At 35.1% G+C, this 19806-nt stretch overlaps 1 protein-coding gene across 3 annotated transcripts in view; it reads left to right on the plus strand.

Annotated features, from left to right (window-relative positions):
* The window catches only part of LOC113518069 (uncharacterized), a 191896-nt gene that overhangs the window by 70098 nt on the left and 101992 nt on the right, over positions 1 to 19806 (plus strand). For all 3 annotated transcript variants that reach the window (XR_008252608.1, XM_052892882.1, XM_052892883.1), the window contains exon 3: positions 4204 to 4275. The gene's annotated coding sequence lies outside the window, so the exon portion shown is untranslated. The remainder of the gene's footprint in view (positions 1 to 4203; positions 4276 to 19806) is intronic.

Below are 19806 nucleotides of genomic sequence, written 5' to 3' on the forward strand. Positions count from 1 at the left end.
ACAAGCAGTTTATTGATCCGATCCGGAAACCTATCATTTTCACTATAAAAATTATTATCGATCGAGCGAAAGCAGTGAGTTATTTTAACAAAGAGAAATCCTACATAAGAAATTGGTGTATGTTAATTATTAACAAAACTGAATATAAATTCAGCTGTATTGGAATTAACAATGACCTCTGTTATATTGACGTGTATTATCACACGCGGGTCACTGACCGATCCGTTACATGGAGATTTCACTTTCGATTGGTCGTACGCAGTCGGCTATGCGCATTGATGTCAAACTTACTTACTGGAATGTATATTTATATATGTGATTATATGTATATATGTGAATTTACTGGGTACAGAGTAATAACATCTGAGTCCTCAGGAATGGCAACGCATGGGGGGTATCATGGGCGAAACAGTATACTCTGTTATGTCCATGGTACTGCTCATGTCTATAGGCGACGGTTACCACTTTCCATCAGGTAGGCCGTCAGCTTGTGTGCCATTCTAAGTTGTATAAAAAAAAATATTATGTGTATATCTTTTTATATAAATAGATTATACAGATACAGCGTCGAACCTCAAAAACGGGTCAACTTTTTGTCAGCTAATTGTCAAATTAGCTGACTCGTTTTTTTTTTATCAGTATTCTATATACTTACGCATTAAACGTATCTTCACGTATTATTTAATAAATAAAATGAGTGTTTACGCATTACAAAGATGCAGAATTTTTAAGTTAAATATAAATATAATAGTTATAAAGGAATCACTCATAATTATTTTTCACGCAAAATTGTACGAAAAAGATGACCCGCTTTTCTTGAAGCGTTTGTAGATATATATATATATATATATTGCAGAAGAATATGAATATTAAGGTTATTATATATATAATATTTCACGAAACTACTGACGCTTTCAATTTGCTTCTACATAATATGTATAATTAATTTTCTGTCCGTACTTTCGAAACGCTATGAACTTGAACCGGTGTATGCTATTAACTTAGATACATTATTTATGCGGCTAACATCCGTTTGTTATGTGTAATATTGTGAGGTATCTGGGCAATATGCTTCTACAGTTGTTTTTAAGCGACTTTTAAATTTCTGTTCTCATTTTAAAATTCTATGGTATTTTTTTTATACAACTTAGAATGACAAACAAGCTGACGGCCCACCTGATGGAAAGTGGTAACCGTCGCCTGTAGACATGAGCAGTACCATGGACATAACAGAGTATACTGTTTTGCCCATGATATTCCTCAGTACTTGTTTCGGTGTTATTCCTCTGTACACAGTAAATTTACGCCTTATCCCACTCTTCAAACCGAAACACAGCCATGCAAACACAACTGCTTCACGGTTGAAACACGAATCGGACAGAGGTACACAAGCAATCGACTTTTGTACAAAGTCTCCCTCTGATGTGTAAAGTTTGTGCTTTTTGTGTGTAAAGTTACGCGATGTTTTGATAATTTTGTTTTAATATTTTTTTTTCTTATTTATTTATTTATTATTTTAGCCGTAGCCTGAGGTTATACTCGCATGAATCAGTTTACATAGTATTCAGTATGCTAAATTAAGATATAATCTATCTATGTATCAAATTTCTTCCAAATCCGTTGAGTAGTTTTTGCGTGAAAGAGTAATGAACACCCATCCATCCAACTTTGGCATTTATAATATCAATTATATATGCCAAATTATTTATTTATTATTATTCATAATATCATTTATTATATACCCATCACAAATTTATTACATTTATTTAATTTTTATTTTTTACACAATCGTTTTACAATTGACAAATAGAAACTCTAATAAATAAAATCAAATAACCAGAAGTAATCCTGTAACATTCATAAAAAAAAATACAACCCAGTTGAGTTCCTCTTTTTTTGTAGCCGGCAGGAGATATAATACCTTAGTAATTATCACTTAATTTCAAGTCCCAAAATGCCAAATCCTGACGTAACCCGGCCTGCTGACCCGGCGCGACCGGTCCGTCCGTTAATGCGTTTACGAAACGGTTTCACTTTCAATACATAGAATCGTACATGTTGGACGACATTTTTCTTTTATGTGAAACCGTAAGCTTATTGTAGTTCTTTTTTTAATGAGATAAAAACGGAATAGTATAGAGGCTACGCTATGAGTGTACGCTGGCGTGGTACCAGTGAGTTTTTTTTTTTGATGATAATGGAATGGTAACCTCACCTGCGCTATCGGTATACTCTGGCGGGGCACCAGTGAGGGATGATTGGTGAGGATGTAAAGGCAGGTCAGTTAGTCCATCGTGATGAATTCAACGATAAATTAGTCACGATGGTTTCTAGGGGGAAACGTGTGGAGGAGACCTGATGAGGTATCTTGATAGCGATGTGGACTAACTTCCCTATCACTGACAATCCCTTCCCCCCCAGTGAGTATTTAGGTGAGGACGAAGTCATGTCATTTGACCCATCGTGGTGAATTGCCAGGAATTATTAATATTAGAGACGGGCTTTCTCAGGCAGAAATACCTGTGACACTGCGACCTGTTCATGATCTTTTGTGCTCGCCCCTTTTTTAAAGTTCGCTGCTAATTCCTACCAATGATAGGGATTTTAAGATGTTTTCTATAACGACATTTTTTATCTCCTCTCAATATAGAGTGTATTTTCCAAAGGAGATATATCGTTTATGTTTAAGTGGGCTACAGCGACACATTCAGTGCTGCGGCGTTTCTTCCTCAAGTGACAAAATCTGCAAACACTTTTTGGGCATAAGCCCAGTTAAGCCTGCAAGGACTAAACCACAATAGTTTTCAGAGAAGACCTAATGGGCTATATTGGGGGGAAAAGGATTGTTAGCAATGGAGTTTGACAGCCCCATTGTTAGCAATATGCCCTGCTAAGTCGAACTCCACGTGGTTTCCTCTGGAAACCATCGTGAACAATTCTTGTTGTAATCGTCACGACGGGCTAACTGACCTGACACTGCCGGTGTATATCGATAGCGTAGGTGGGGTTACCATTTCATTATCATCCATAAAAAAATAGGCTATATTGCTACAATGGGGTCTATAGTACCCATTCTTGACTTACCGTCCCCCCTTCTTATAGTTTCAAGACAATTGCGTGAAATGCGATTATTTCACTGATATGTAACTTCCCATAATCCATAGCTTCGCCCTTGTGTCCCATTACAAAGCATCATTATCCTATATGTTAAGTTTTCATAAGCACTATCCATTTATCAGATTTTATTTTTGGATTTAACTGAGTAAGAAATTTGAACTTTACATTTATTAGAAATGAAATGACTATTTATTTGCCAAAACACTTTTAAATCTATGATTTATTATCTTTCTCCTCGACCCAAAGGTTGTTTTGGAAGAGATTGCTTTAATGATAAGACCTCCTTCTTTTAATTTACAATTAATTACTTCTTAATTACAATTTTGTAATAAGGCTTAATTATATTGGCATGTAGTTTATATCAGTTTCTCGTAGTAATCGTAGTTCTGGTATATAATTATTGTATTTTTCTTCTTCTTCTAACTAGAATGACCATTAAATCACTGAATTGAATTTACTGGGTACAGAGGAATAACATCTGAGTCCTTAGGAATGGCAACGCATGGGGGGTATCATGGGCGAAACAGTATACTCTGTTATGTCCATGGTACTGCTCATGTCTATAGGCGACGGTTACCACTTTCCATCAGGTGGGCCGTCAGCTTGTTTGCCATTCTAAGTTGTATAAAAAAAAATAAAAATAAAAATTTATTTTTTTTTTCAAACAGACATGTTAATCTTGATATAAATAATTATAATAATTTCAAAGTGACATATCATAAGAATCTGTGTTAGATAAATAAAATTTGTTTTGACTTTATTTTTAACTTTTTTTTTACATGTTAGTAAATGTCCAAACGTCAAACTTAGAGGTCGAAATCTTTTACATTACATCTCTATCCAATAGGATTCGAATCCACGTTTCTCAGCTATCCGGAACGAGCTATCTCAAACGTCATTACGCCTATTTTAGGCACCATTACGTTACATACCGACAAAAAATGCTTAAAATAAATACTTTTTTTATAAGCAATTTAAGTAAATTAACGCAATAATTACGTTAATGTTTTATTTTATTTTTGGATGTCGACAGATTAGCTTAAGTATTATAATAAAAAGTCTCTAACTCTGTTTGTTTGTCCGCAGGTACGTTGCGATCGATTTACCAACGTATTGTATTAGCCAAACGCACGTGACCACCGGACACTTTTACAAGAGGTAAGATATTTTAGTGTTTAAAGTTTTATAAGTATATATTACATTTTAATGCAAGAATACATTGATTAATTTACCTCGTTCTTAAATTAATTGGTCTTATTAAGGCCCATTTATTTATTTACTCATTAGTACATATATGTGTACATGGCGGACTTAATGCTAAAAGCATTCTCTCCCAGTCAACCATAGGGAAGTGTCAGAATGCTCGAATGCGTAATTTAATAGTTAAGAAGTAACAAACAGATAACTTTATCAGTTTTTTTTGTTTATTTATTTGGTAATGGTGAACAAGGTTACGGTTTCACCTCATGGGAAGTGGTAATTGTCGCCAATAAATTTGAACAACACCATGGATATCGTAGAATAGATCGGTATTCTTCATGCGTTGCCGTGAGACATATTGTGTTATGTTTTCGTATTATAAACTTAATAATATTATAAATGCGAATATTTGTGACGATGTATGGATGATTGTTACTCTTTCACGAAAAAAGTACTGAAAGTATTTGAAGGAACTTTGGTATACGGCTAAGTTTATGTCCTAACTCAGCGTAGAGGATATATTATATATTGATTCAGACGAGTAGAGCCGCGGAATATGGCTAGTTTTTTTATTTTTATTTTATACAACTTAGAATGGCAAACAAGCTGACGGCCCACCTGATGGAAAGTGGTAACCGTCGCCTATAGACATGAGAAGTACCGTGGACATAACAGAGTATACTGTTTCGCCCATGATACCCCCCATGCGTTGCCATTCCTGAGGACTCAGGTGTTATTCCTCTGTACCTAGTAAATTCACGCCATATCTTAGCCTTGAAACCGAAACACAGCCATGCAAACACAACTGCTTCACGGTAGAAACACGAATGGGTCAGAGGTGCCCAGGCAAACGACTTTTGTACAAAGTCTCCCTTTGGTCAAAGCCTTTTTTAGTAACCAGAATATGTCTTTAAATAAGCATTTTTTTCTATGATTCATTTAAAAAAATATTCTTACTCCCATATTTCTTTTTCAATTATCCAACACATGGTAATAACTCAGAATGGAAAAGCTATTTTAAAATTATCATTGTTGTAATAACGTGTAATTTACGACAGCTCGTTAACATTTGGAACACCAAATATTGTTATTATAAAGTGACGTTTGAATGAGCCGCTATTACTTTGTGATTTTGAAACGACCGGTTGTATGGTCCAAGAACGTAAATACAAAGTGATCGTCATCACATTGTGTAATATATTGTAATAAAAAAAATTAAAATAGTAACTAAGTAAGTAGTTGTCAATGTTTATATTTAATTTTATTTATTCTTTATTGCACAATAAAATTTTGTAGTGGCGAGCTTAATGCCATATGGCATTGTCTGTGTCATTGGAATAACACCTGAGTCCTCAGGAATGGCAACGCATAGGGGGTATCATGGGCGAAACAGTATACTCTGTTATGTCCATGGTACTGCTCATGTCTGTAGATGACGGTTACCACTTTCCATCAGGTGGGCCGTTAGCTTGTTTGCCATTCTAGGTCGTATAAAAAAAAAAACCTAATACTGTTTTATTTTCATTCAAATCTGGTTTCGCAAGCGGTCGGTAATACATTTGTTGTCGGCGTTCTCATGATGGCAGTGTTTGATGATCATTTATGTAATGTTTGTATTTATTGCACGGTCAGCCGCTTATCCGGAGACCGATCTATACCACTTGCGACAAGTGATCGGTCGCGAATAGCTTTTAACTTGACACCGGTAAAAGTTATCAGCTGTAAGCGATATAAAGTATTAAGAATTTTATGAGCAATATCAAAAAGAATCGAAAATATTAAAAATTGTTTTTTATATACCTATATATTTCAGTTATTCTAATTTTGAACATTCCAATGGATTATTTAACTAAAAGGCCAATTAAAACAGAATTATCAATTAATATTACGTTTACGATTTTTTATAAATGCGAATTTTACGATTCTTTAAACGAAAAATAATTTATAAAATTTTATAGGTATATAGATTATGTATTATTGACATTCAATGATAATTTAGTATGAAAAATAAAATTTGTTTAGACAAAGTAACCATAAGATTAACACAATTGCAATTTTTTTTTCATAAGTAAAATATAGTCTCTCTAATTATAGAAATTTTGCGTAAAATTGCACAACATATAAACAAATCCAATTTTATTTAATTTTTATTATTCTTCCAACTACAAAACTAAAAAATAACATATCTTCCAGAGTATTTGTTAGTATTTGTAATAACTGCTATTTAATAAAAACACATGAAAATCACTAATTTTCATGTGATTACATTAATGTAACTTTCACTTATGGACATGAACAGTACCACGGACATAACAGAGTATACTGTACCTCCCCTAATACCCTTCATGCGTTGCTATTTCTGAGGACTAAGGTGGCCATATCCCAAACTTCAAACCGAAAATATTATTTTTTACATTACATTACTGTTATTTATTTGTAATAATTGACATTTAAAATGAATATGAGTAATCCGCCTGTGACTTGTACCGCACGCGAGTGGGGCGACGCACGCGCATCCTAATCTCTGGCATCGCTCCCGCTAATTGATCGGCCGCACCTGCCCGCCGCCGCCGAGCGGCAGGCCGTCTACCGTCACGATGCGCCACATAACCACTATGTAGTCTCCAGTTATTTCATATTACTCTGCTCTTATTTGACTAGATTACAGATAACTTGCACGGACAGGTGGGGGGGGGGGGGGAAGGGATCGTTAGTAATAGGAAGATTAGTCCCCATTGCTATCAATATACCTCTATCAGGTCGATCTCCACGCGGTTCCCCCTGGAAACCATCGTGACTAATTTATCGTTAAATTCGTCACGATGGGCTAACTGACCTGCTTTATCATTATCACCTGTCATCCTTCATTGGTGCCCTGCAAGCGTATACCGATAGCGCAAGTGGGGTTACCATTTCATTATCATCCATACAACTCTAATTTCACTAGATTACAGATAATTTGCAGGGACAGGGGAAAAGGGATTGTTAGTAATGGAGACTAAGAGCCCTATTGCTAGCAATGTATCCAACCAGGTCGACCTCCCCCTGGAATATGTAATAGCGTGCTGAATTCCAAGTGTATTCATCACGATGGGCTAACTAACCTGTTTTTTTCATTCTAATCCATCATCCTTTGTGCTTAACTGAATTAGTAAGTAGTATTGTTTAGTTCAGATTTTGTGAAAATGACATGTTAAAAAACAAAAATACCAAATTAAAAGTACTCGTAGATTAAAAAAAATCTATCATCCCTCACTGGTACCCCGCCAGCGTATACCGTTAACGTAGGCAGGGCAACCATATCATGTATTAAAAAAAAAACTTGCAGGGGCATATTACACTATGTTTTATAGAAATATCTATATATCATTATCATTATAATTTCAGCCATTATCCGTCCACTGCTGGACATAAGTCTCCCCCATAAACTACCATAAAGAACGGTCCTGAGCCACCTGCATCCACTGACTCCCTGCAATGTATTTCAGGTCGTCACTTCATCTAATGGGAGGTCGTACTTTGTTCTCCATCGGTAATCGGTTCTTCGAGCTATGTGACCAGCCTATTGTTAGTTCAGCTTGCATATCCTTCAGGCTATGTCGGTACTTTTGGTTCTTTTGCAGATATCCTCGTTTCGGATTCTATCACGCAATGAGACTCCGAGCATAGCCTTCTCCATAGCCTGCTAAGTATCTATATATACATAAAATGAAATATCAATTGTAACTAGATTTTGTCTGTACATAGTATGTATTACATAGAGGATACATAAGAAAAATTTATATAAAAAGGGCCTGAAAAGATCAATTGAAATTAAAACAATATTTTTTTTTGTCTATTAATATTTCTGCTTGTATGTTCCATTTTCCATATCATTACTGCACTGAATTGACTGCGGTTTTTTTATGTTGTTGATGATGATGATGATAAATCTACTTTCTGTGAATGTAAAATTAGTTTAGATACTTATCTATTGGGCAAGACATATCTAGTTATTGTGCAGTGTGCAGTGTGCTGTGCGCGTGCGCATTGCGACACCCACGCGGCGGTCGGCGATCGGCAACTACCCGCAATTATCGTAATATCGTATTGTATTTTATTGTTTTGGGAAATATTGATATTATTTTTGTTCAATCGATCCGTTATTATGGATCATTTGTAGGCAAATTTTCAAACATTGTTTATTATATTTTATAATAACTGGACATGTGACCACATCGTCCTAAGCGAGCACAGAGATAAAATGATTCACGAATGTGATCAGCCGAGAAGAGAATGGTATTTTTAATGGATGATAATGGAATGGTAACCTCGCCTGCGCTATTGGTATACGCTGGCGGGGCACCAGTGAGAGATGATGGTTGAGGATGAAGGCAGATCAGTTGGTCCATTGCGAAAAATTAAATGGGAAATAACCATAATGGTTTCTAGAAAATACCGCGTGGAGGTCAACCTGGTAGAGTATATTATTAGCAATGGAGTTATTAGAACCCATTAATTACTAACAATTCCTTTCCCCCTATTCTGAATGCTTGCTATCAGAAGGAGACTTTGTACAAAAGTCGATTGCTTGGGTACCTCTGTCCTATTCGTGTTTCAACCGTGAAGCAGTTGTGCTTGCATGGCTGTGTTTCGGTTTGAAGGGTGGGATATAGCGTGAATTTCCTGGGTACAGAGGAATAACATCTGAGTCCTCAGGAATGGCAACGCATGGGGGTATCATGGGCGAAACAGTATACTCTGTTATGTCCATGGTACTGCTCATGTCTATAGGCGACGGTTACCACTTTCCATCAGGTGGGCCGTTATCTTGTTTGCCATTCTAAGTTGTATAAAAAAATTCTACTTTTAAAATACTTGCGTACGAAGTAATGGATAAAAAGCTAGTCTTAAATAGAAATGCATCTAATTATCCTTTTGAATATTTCTAAAAATTTTAATGAACAACAACTACATTACATCGATATTAATTTAACATACAAGGTTGATAATAATATCGCATACTGCAGTAGATACCCCATTGATATGCCCTTGAACATTGCATAAGATTAGATGAATGCCCCATTAAGTGGCGTAGTGGCATGGTGGCGGGCCGGGGCGGTCCAGTGGTGAGATAACAATATAGTAGTGAAAATGTTAACAATAGCAAGCAATGCACCGCGTAGAACAATGCGGTGCGCGCGACGCCGCGGGCGGAGTATATACTAGCACGAGGATGTGTGATGATTCGCAACGTTGGATAGATGTACGGTTGCCATCACTAAAAAAAAACTGGACAAAATAACAAAAAAACTATTTGCTTTTACCCAGACAATATAAAAACATAAAGTAAAATATAAAAAATAAAGGTTTTTTTTTATTATTATTAATTTATACAATTTTAATTAACACCGTTTTATTTCTTCACTATTTGATCATAATGGGGTTTGATTTATTTTTTTCTCGTCGAGTGTCCGAAATACAAATAATGTAAGGGTGCTCTCAAACATCTTTCAAAACACTTCCACACAATTCTCAAATCGTCACAATCGTAGAATAGTGACGGATCTGACAAATATTACATATATAGATCCGTCAGTATTCTACGACTATGATGAAATGTTGACACGTAAATAGCAATTGTAAGTAAATAGTAACCACATACTCGATTTTTATTGTCGACGTTAAATAATTGTGTCATATTAAGTCCCGATAGTGTATTTAAAATGCCCAGGTGTCATGATATTGGAGATGGCAATCAGAGAGACACAGTTTAAGCGTACATATTTACAAAATCTTACGTTTCTGATATTTAGTATGTTCATTGACAGAAAAATGATGGGTACGAAATTGAAATGCCAAATATTTGGGAATAGGAAATAGATAAAAATGGAATAAACTTTATCAAAGATACGTTAATACGATCAGAAAATATATGTATTGCATTATATTCTCACTGTAGGTATAAAGAATGGTCCTTTATACATTTTTTTTTGCAACTTAGAACAGCAAACAAACTGACGGCCCACCTGATTTAAAGTGGTAACCATCGCGTATAAACAAGAACAGTATCATGGACTTAACGGAGTATATTGTTTCGTCCATGATACCCCCAATGTGTTGGCATTCCTGAGAACTCAGATGTTATTCCTCTGTACCCAGTAAATTCACTGTCATATCCCACCCTTCAAACCGAAACACAGCCATGCAAACACAACTGCTTTACGGTTGAAACACGAATGGGACAGAGGTACTCAAGCAAAGGAATTTTGTACAAAGTCTCCCTATGATAAATACAAATTTTGATATTATCAAATAATTAAAAAGGGATTTATTTGTTTATTTATTTAAAAAAACCAACAGCGGTTTACAAATAAAATTAACAAACATTTTATAACAAAGTAGTATGACCAATAACAGGTTTTTCTAAATTAATTTCGTAGGTTATGTAGTTGACAATTGTTAAAGGAAAATCAGAAAAGATAAACAAATCAAATAGGTAGGCAATCGTTGAAGTTACAATAATATATTTACACATACGCAACAGATATATACATTTAATAATAAATAAATATATATATATATATATATATATATATATATATATATGCACCAATAAATATATAAGATATATATAGTATAGTATAGGAATATATAAGGATAGAGTGACTAATATAATAAGATTTCTAATAATTGTTATTTGCATGGAAGTGTGTGCAAATATTATAGAGAAGCTAATTTACCTTCATGTCCAGGTTTTATTTTTTACACTCGTATTACCTTTATCTTTTATTATAAAATAATTTACCAATGTTTTTCTAATCCTAGCATATCCATTCTAAATTTCCCACATCGTCGTGTAAAGGCCAGCTATTAGAGCGTTTGGTAGACAATATGAGAGATGGTAGATTAAGACCATTGTTTCCGACATGAGCTGGCGGCCAGCACGCTTAAAAAGCACAGCTCGGGACCACACTGGAGTGGCTACGAGTTTTTTTTAAACGTACCTACATCATACCTAGCATTGTTTACAGTCACAAAATGGTGGGGGGAAAGGGATTGTTAGTAATGGGGTCAAATAGCCCGATTACTAGCAATATACCCTGTCAGGTCGACCTCTACGTAGTTCCCCCTGGAAACCATCGTGACTAATTCTAGTTTAATTCGTCAGGATGGGCTAACTGACCTACTTTCATCTTCATCTGTCATCCCTCACTGGTACCCCGCCAGTGTATACCGATAGCGCAGACGGGGTTACCATACCATTATACCACCCATTAAAAAAAAAGTCACAAAATGGTTGAGTTATGACCAATTCTACCAAGTCGAGATGGCTGGTCACTTCTTAGTCATTGGCCAACTATATATGAACACATTTTTATGTGACATGGAATGGCGAACAAATTGTTGGTATTCCTAATTGGAAGTGGTATATGTATAACGACGTAACCAGCATTATAGACCAGTACTCCTGGTGAAGCTGTCAAGGCCATCTGCGGCCAACAGCAAGCACACCTCTAAAAAATAAACAACCATAGAACAGACTTGTTACTATTACAACTCTGGGCCTTCTAATTTTACTGCCATATCCCACCTTTCGTGATGGGAAAGAGAGGTTCTTGAGTGGCAATCACATACAGACAAATGCAGTGTAGGACGACCCCTTACTAAATGCAGTGACGACCTCAAATACATTGCAGAGAGTCAATGGATGCAGGTGCCTCAGGAACGTTCTTTATGGCTCTCTATGGGGGAGGCCTATGTCTAGCAATGGACTATCAGTATACGCTGACGAGGCACCAGTGAGGAATGATAGGCCTGAAGATAGAATGAAGCAGGCCAGTTAGCCCAATGTGACAAATTCACGAATAAATCAGTCACGATGGTTTCCAGGGGAAACCGCGAGGTCGACCTGACAGGGTATACTGCTAGTAATAGGATTGTTAATCTCCATTACTACCAGAGGGAGACTTTGTACAAAAGTCGATTGTTTGGGTACCTCTGTCCCATTCGTGTTTTTACCGTTAAGCAGTTGTATTTGCATGGCTGTGTTTCGTTCTGAAGGGTGGGATATGGCGTGAATTTACAGGATACAGAGGAATAACATCTGAGGCCTTCAGAAATGGCAACGCATGGGGGGTATCATGGGCGAAACAGTATACTCTGTTATGTCCATGGTACTGCTCATGTCTATATGCGACGGTTACCACTTTCCATCAAGTGGGCCGTCAGCTTGTTTGCCATTCTAAATTGTATAAAAAAAAAGCTTACTTATGAGGTTATCCTTTACAAATAAATAGACGAAAAATTAAATCTGGAAAGACTTTAAGTTTAAATTTATTAATAAATTTAAGATATAAATAAATATTTATGTTTAAATTAAAATCCTTTCCTAAAAATAAATTGTAATAATTAATAAATTATATAAATAACATATGAAGTCAAAAAAGTAAATTTTCTCACCAGTAAAGTACAATTTAATGTTGATTTTTATTTTTACATAGACAAAAAGTCTAGCGTAATAATGTACTAGAACGTACCGTACTTATAACAGGAGCGCATCGTTTGTCCTGATTGTTTCTGTAATTCTAAATTAGACGTAATAAGTTTCAAATTACGTCTGTCGCTTTCTTGTGTGACACAGTAATGGATCGCAATTCAATTGTGAACAGAGCAGGTGCCTTTTCATTCACCCCACTAATAATATGACATATTGTAGACATTTTCCAATTGGTGGACTACTTGAATTATACTATTAAATAACGATAAATAAGTATAAAAAAAGACTTAATAACTGATGACCATGAGTATTTTATTTTATTTATTATTGCAGTTGCATTGCATAAGAGATTTTTTTTTTTTCTTATGGCACTTATGATTTATTGTGTTGAAGTTTATTGTTTATGAACAATCAAGTAGTGTTGTGTGTACGGATAAAGTAGGTCCGAGTCACTTGCACAGATTTCATACAAAATATTTGTATGAATTCTATGCGATTACTTAATTAAGTTTGAATATATTGCTCTATAAAATAACAAAAATTTTGAACGATACTTGTTGATATTATGGACAGAGATATATGTATTATAAATAATTGTATAACGCAATAAATAGTCATTTATTTTATGGATTTGATGTGACTAGATGGTTACATAGATTCATTTCCAATTACGCCTATGTAAGGGCAGTGCCGCCTCTAACGTAGTGATTACTTGCTTAGTGGAACAGAGGTGAGTGAATTAATTCCATATTTGGTTTCATGCTCCGCAAAAGGCGGTATATCAGGGGCATATTTTTTTATTATCTCGTACCATATGGGAATGAGAATAAAATATGTTTATGTCAAATTTTCAATTAAAAATTTGTTGTCGAGACAGAAACCCATCAATTGTTCGTCGCCGTTCGTACCATCAGCATCACCATCAATATTAGCAATGCCATTAGCTGCGGTTTCTCTCACGATGCCCGTCTGTCTGTTGGATGAGATGTGACGAATGTTGTATTAACAAATATGTTTTCACTATTAGAACATTTTTGCAACATGGTACGGTTAGTGATGTTCACAGAGATATATTTATTCTTTAGGAACAATGGGGTCGATTTTCAGTCACCATTTCTTTAAACCTATTTGTAAAATTTCAATTTCAATTTGATATCAGCGAAATCTATTTTAAGGAACAATATGAGCTAAATTTCTATTTCTATTATATAATAATAAGTAGGTATAATATTTATATTATTATATGTATCACATCTCCCATATTTAGAACTAACAAAATTTTTCATCGTGCCTCCCACCAAATTGTTTATAATTACTCCTCTCCATCCAAAGGTTGCCTGGAAGAGATCGCTCTTAGCGATAAGTTCGCCCATTGTTTTCTCATTGTGATTATTTCTTGTAATTGTTTGTATTTATAATAAGTTTACTATTGTAATCTTTTGGTGGAAACAATAAAGAGTATCTATCTATCTAAATTTCTATTAGATTTATGTCAAAATTATTATTAATTTAGTTTATCATCGTCAAAAAATAGTTCCAAATTCAAATTTAAAAAGTCCACCTGATCTGGGAAATTTTGCAATCCAATTACTAGCAACATTAATAAATGGCGCGTTTCCTTTTTGATAGAAAAAAAAAGAAAATTAGTCACTCAAACATCAAATTAGCTGACTAAATTTTTGATACGTTTTTGCCACACGAGGGATTATGATAATCCAAGAACAAAATAAGGTAAGACTCACCGTCGGCCATTACTGCAGTTGATTGCACGCCAACTGGTTAATAGAGGCTCTCACACTTTCTTCACTGTATTTATTACCTATTGTCTGTCATCGAGACGGCCACCACGAATCTAGACCTCTCCTCCCCACCTTCCTCTACCCACTACGTTGTACAAATGTAAATTTAATCCTGTACACCCATGGCTCTTGTTAATCTGGTCATTTAGATCTTTATCCCTTTTATGAGTAATTTTTAATCGCTCACACTTGCAAAGTCATGGGCATTTTAATAAATCTTTTAGTTTGGACCTGTTTTGTCGATTTCAACTTTAATTGTTAATGTGTAGAGTCTAATTTCGATTAAGTCTGAATATTGTAATTCTATAACAAAGAACGATTTATTCAGTAAAGAAGACACAGTGGTGAGTAATCGATTTTAAATCTTTTGTATCACAGTACAAACAGGTCGTCTTAATTATTGATCTTCTGGGATATTATAATTACGAAGTCTGAGTATATGAAGAGCAATTTCAGATCTATTTTTATTTACTTGTATTTTTATTATTATATGCATGTTAAAATAAAAGTACGACACGTTTGCAGCGCACGCGCATGGCAGTATAAAAGATTTCAACGCGTTTGCCATGAATAGGTCTGTGGTCCGGTATTGCAGGTGTTCATAGGCTACGGTAACCACTTACCATCAGGTATGCCGTATGCTTGTTTGCCACCTCAGTGGTATAAAAAAAAGTTGAGCGTGGATTTAATATTTTCGTTACATTTCGTCTGCGTTTACGTCTGTTATAATTTGTAAAATATTATTTCTACTTACCTCTCAAGAAACTTAGGATGAACATAGATAGATAAGCCTTAGTTTTACTTTAATGAAACTTAAAAGTCTAATTGTATTTTTTTTATACAACTTAGAATGGCAAACAAGTTGACGGTCCACCTGATGGAAAATGGTAACCGTCGCCTATAGACATGAGCAGTACCGTGGACATAACAGAGTACACTGTTTCGCCCATGATATCCCCCATGTGTTGCCATTCCTGAGGACTCAGGTGTTATTCCTCTGTACCCAGTAAATTCACGCCATATCCCACCCTTCAAACCGAAACACAGCTATGCAAACACAGCTGCTTCACGGTTGAAACACGGACAGAGGTACCCTGTTATGTCCATGGTACTGCTCATGTGTATAGGCGACGGTTACCACTTTCCATCAGGTGGGCCGTCAGCTTGTTTGCCATTCTAAGTTGTATACAAAAAAAAATGTGAACAACACATGGCGTATCTGTTTGTTCATATATTTACACCCATGTAAATGTATTTTAATTTCCATTTAATTCCAACAGAAATTACCATAGTTTCGAATGGAAAAAAATTCTCACGGAACAAAGGCGCCACACCGGGTTTCTTTGTTCGTCTGTCCGTTTGTAAAAATAATGTGACATTTTGTAATAATTATCCCTTTTTATAGGCATTCCCATTGTTTTTTAAAATGCAACAATTATGAAGTGGGTAAACGGCCGTGTAGCCATGCATGCGTAATTACTAAAAACGTAAGACTTAAATTAGTAACCTGGCGGTAATCTCGTAGTTCATACCTCAATTTGTTCTTCCACAATTAAAAACCAGGCAAAGAACTCAAAACACAAACATAATTATAATTACTTGTAGGTTTTTTTTTTTTTTATTTTATTTTCATATGTATGTGTGGGCGAAAGGACTGTATGTTGGTACGGAAACAAACGGTGTTTTAGAGATATAATATAATTATATAAAAAATATACAAAACAAACAAACGGAGCAAAAAAGCGAACGAAACAAAACTGCACTGACACAGACTTCAAATTATAAACGAAACATGTTTTTGTAATAAATTTAAAAAATTAACTAAAAAGGTGCGTCGTGCACAGTATGTAAATAATAAATTATCCCAGATAACAAGATGACCACTGTGACGCAAATAGAACGTTAGTTTTAAGTCATTTTAAGGTCGGCGACTGAAAATCGACGTCAATATGACGAATTATTGCTATCCGTGATTGTATATTAAGATGTATTGTTTTGTTTCCATTTTAGACAATCAGTTTTATTATAAATATAAGCTCATAGATATATGCCAAAAATATATATTTAAGAATATATAAAAATGGCATAATACTTGCTTTTACCCATGACTTCGTCTGCGTGACCAGGATATATATAACTGATCCACGTGGGTGTTGTAAATATTTTTTATACAACTTAGAATGGCAATCAAGCTGACGGCCCATCTGATGGAAAGTGGTAACCGTCGCCTATAGACATAAGCAGTACCATGAACATTACAGAGTATACTGTTTCGCCCGTGATACCCCCCATGCGTTGCCATTCCTGAGGCCTCAGATGTTATTCCTCTGTAGCCAGTAATTTCACGCCATATCCCACCCTTCAAACCGAAACACAGCCATGCAAACACAACTGCTTCACGGTTGAAACACGAATGGGATAGAGGTACCCAAGCAATCGACTTTTGTACAAAGTCTCCCTCTGGTTAAGGGAAATTAATGGTCGAGGGAAGGGCAGCAGCGTCCTTGAAACATCGCCACGAGCCTGCGGTTACTAACCCGCCTGCCAAGTGTGGCAAACACTGGCAAAACCATGGGATTATAAGGTAGGCGGTCTATGTTCAGTACTTTTTTTTTAATAGATGATAATGGAATGGTAACCCAACACGCGCTATCAGTATACACCGGCGAGGCACCAGTGAAGGATGATAGGTGAGGATGAAGTAGGTCAGTTAGTCCATCGTGACGAATTCAACAAGAATTGTTCACGATGATTTCCAAGGGGAACTACGTGGAGGTCGACCTAATAAGACATATTGCTAGCAATGGGGCCGTCAAACTTCATTGCTAACAATTCCTTTCCCCCCTGTGTTTAGTACAGGATAGTTAACGGCTGAAATAATGAAGATGATGAATTTTATGAATGTGAAAGTGAGATTGTTTGTATGTTACATCTATTCGGCTTTAGAAATCACTATAATTTTTTGTGTGGGACACCAATGTACCAATATTATAGATAGATAGATAAATAGATAGATACTCTTTATTGTTTCCTACAAAAGATTACAATAGTAAACTTATTATAAATATAAGCAATTACAAGAAATAATCACAATGAGAGAACAATGGGCGACCTTATCGCTAAGAGCGATCTCTTCCAGGCAGCCGTTGGATGGAGAGGAGTAATTATAAACAGTTTGATTGGAGGCACGATGAAGATCCTATTATTTCTAAATATGGAGATATAATACATGTAATAATGTAAAACTATATCCCTACTCTAAACTTACATACAACTAAAATTACTATATACTAAAATTATATATATGTATATATATATATATATATATATATATATATATATAATTTTCTATATAAGCTAATTTTTAACCCAATCAGTAAACATATTTGTGTTAACGTAGATTTATAACAGTAACAAGAAGAATACTGTGATTGATCGTAGTGTTCTAGCTTTTTTCTTTCTCTTATCAATACGAGTAATAGTAATTTTATCCAGTCATTTTTTTTTTTATCGTACACTTAACTCTATTTGAAATAAGCAACAACTGTATTTCTTGCATTTTGTTCTCAGCTGAAATTGCATTCGATACTGGGCGGTAGAATCATAAAAAAATTATTCAATATGATGCCTACGGCCACTTTCTATCATCGTACGGCTCGCCATCGACAGGGAGTTTAGCCTCATACCTTACAGCCTAAATGGTCGCGTACACCGCGGTTTTAGAGATGTTTTCTCCCACGAACACTCAGGTTATGGAATGAGCTCCCTGCCGAGGTTTTCCCAAGAGATTACAGCATGGGGTTCTTCAAAAGGGGGGTAAAGAAGTTTCTCCAAGGTCGGCAACGCGCGCGTAATACCTCTGGTATTGCAGGCGTTCATAGGCTACGGTAACCGCTTACCATCAGGTGGGCCGTATGCTTGTAAGCCACCTCAGTGGTATAAAAAAAAATACTATTCAAAAATGATTAATATTAAGTTTATTCGAATAAGAATTATTTATTATTATGATTAACTGTTGAGTTTCTTGCGGGCTCTTCTCAACAGGTAACAGACTTTTGAACCTTGCAGTAGATTAAACAAAAAATGACGATTTAAAAGTGCTTTGTAAATAAGTCTATTTGAATAAAGATTATTTGAGTTCAAATAAAAAAAAAAATATTCAGAGGGCCTAACATGAAATATTTTCGAAAATTTCGGGGACGAACGAAACAGAAATTGATGTTAAAATTACATAATACATGCCGTTTAAAATTATTAAAAATGTTAAAATATCATTCTTCTGGACATTCTTCTTCATTAGGATAGGATTTATGTTAAATGAAATGTTAAGCCCCATTTACTGGAACGATTTCGGTACGAACAAAAATACGAAATTGAGCCCGAAAATTCGAAATTTCATTTCATGGTAGACCACCGGATCACACAGACGAAGTCGTGGGGTAAAACTAATAATAAATACACATTATCTATGACGTGCTATCAGATGAAAGCCCTGAGCCTGCCGCGGGACATTGTTTCTTATACGTATGACGCAACATATGTAATAACGATGGAATGATGAAACGACCGACGGATAGTGTACGCAACATGGATTACTATTAGCCGGGAATGTTCGCCCAAATTGTTCACAATTGTTAAGGCGGCGATACTACAAGCGTATATGCACTTGTTAATAAATGCACAATATATATATATATATACACATATATATATATACATATATATATATACATACATACATATATATATACGTCTGTAAATAAATAAATAAAATTCATACGAATCCATCGACATATTCGGTACAAAATTTTTACTCTTTCTTTTCTTTCTTTTTATTTCAAGTTCCTTCTTTTGTAAAAAAAAACCTGTGATTGGGAGCCCTTTATCAACGCATCTAATGCGTATTTAAGTATATTTAGTAAAAAAAAAAAACACGAAAAAAATGTATTCTATTGGCGATATTTCAGTACAAAAATAAAAGTTAAATTAATAACTTTATAGGTGGCGTTGTAAAGCAACACTAAGCAAAAAAAAGAAAAATACCCAGCAATGCTTGGTCATCCAGGTACTCTTTAGTTAGTAGTAATTTTTGCTAAGAAGCAGTAGTGTCTGTGTTTTTATGTTTTGATTTGCAGAGTGAAATATTAATAATCTCTAATGTGGAAGGTATAACACCATAATCTTCATCCATCCATGAACGGCACAGTGTAT

The sequence above is a fragment of the Galleria mellonella genome, unplaced genomic scaffold (assembly GCF_026898425.1).
Source record: "Galleria mellonella isolate WM207_F2 unplaced genomic scaffold, CSIRO_AGI_GalMel_v1 utg171, whole genome shotgun sequence".
In the NCBI taxonomy this organism is placed as follows: Eukaryota; Metazoa; Arthropoda; class Insecta; order Lepidoptera; family Pyralidae; genus Galleria; species Galleria mellonella.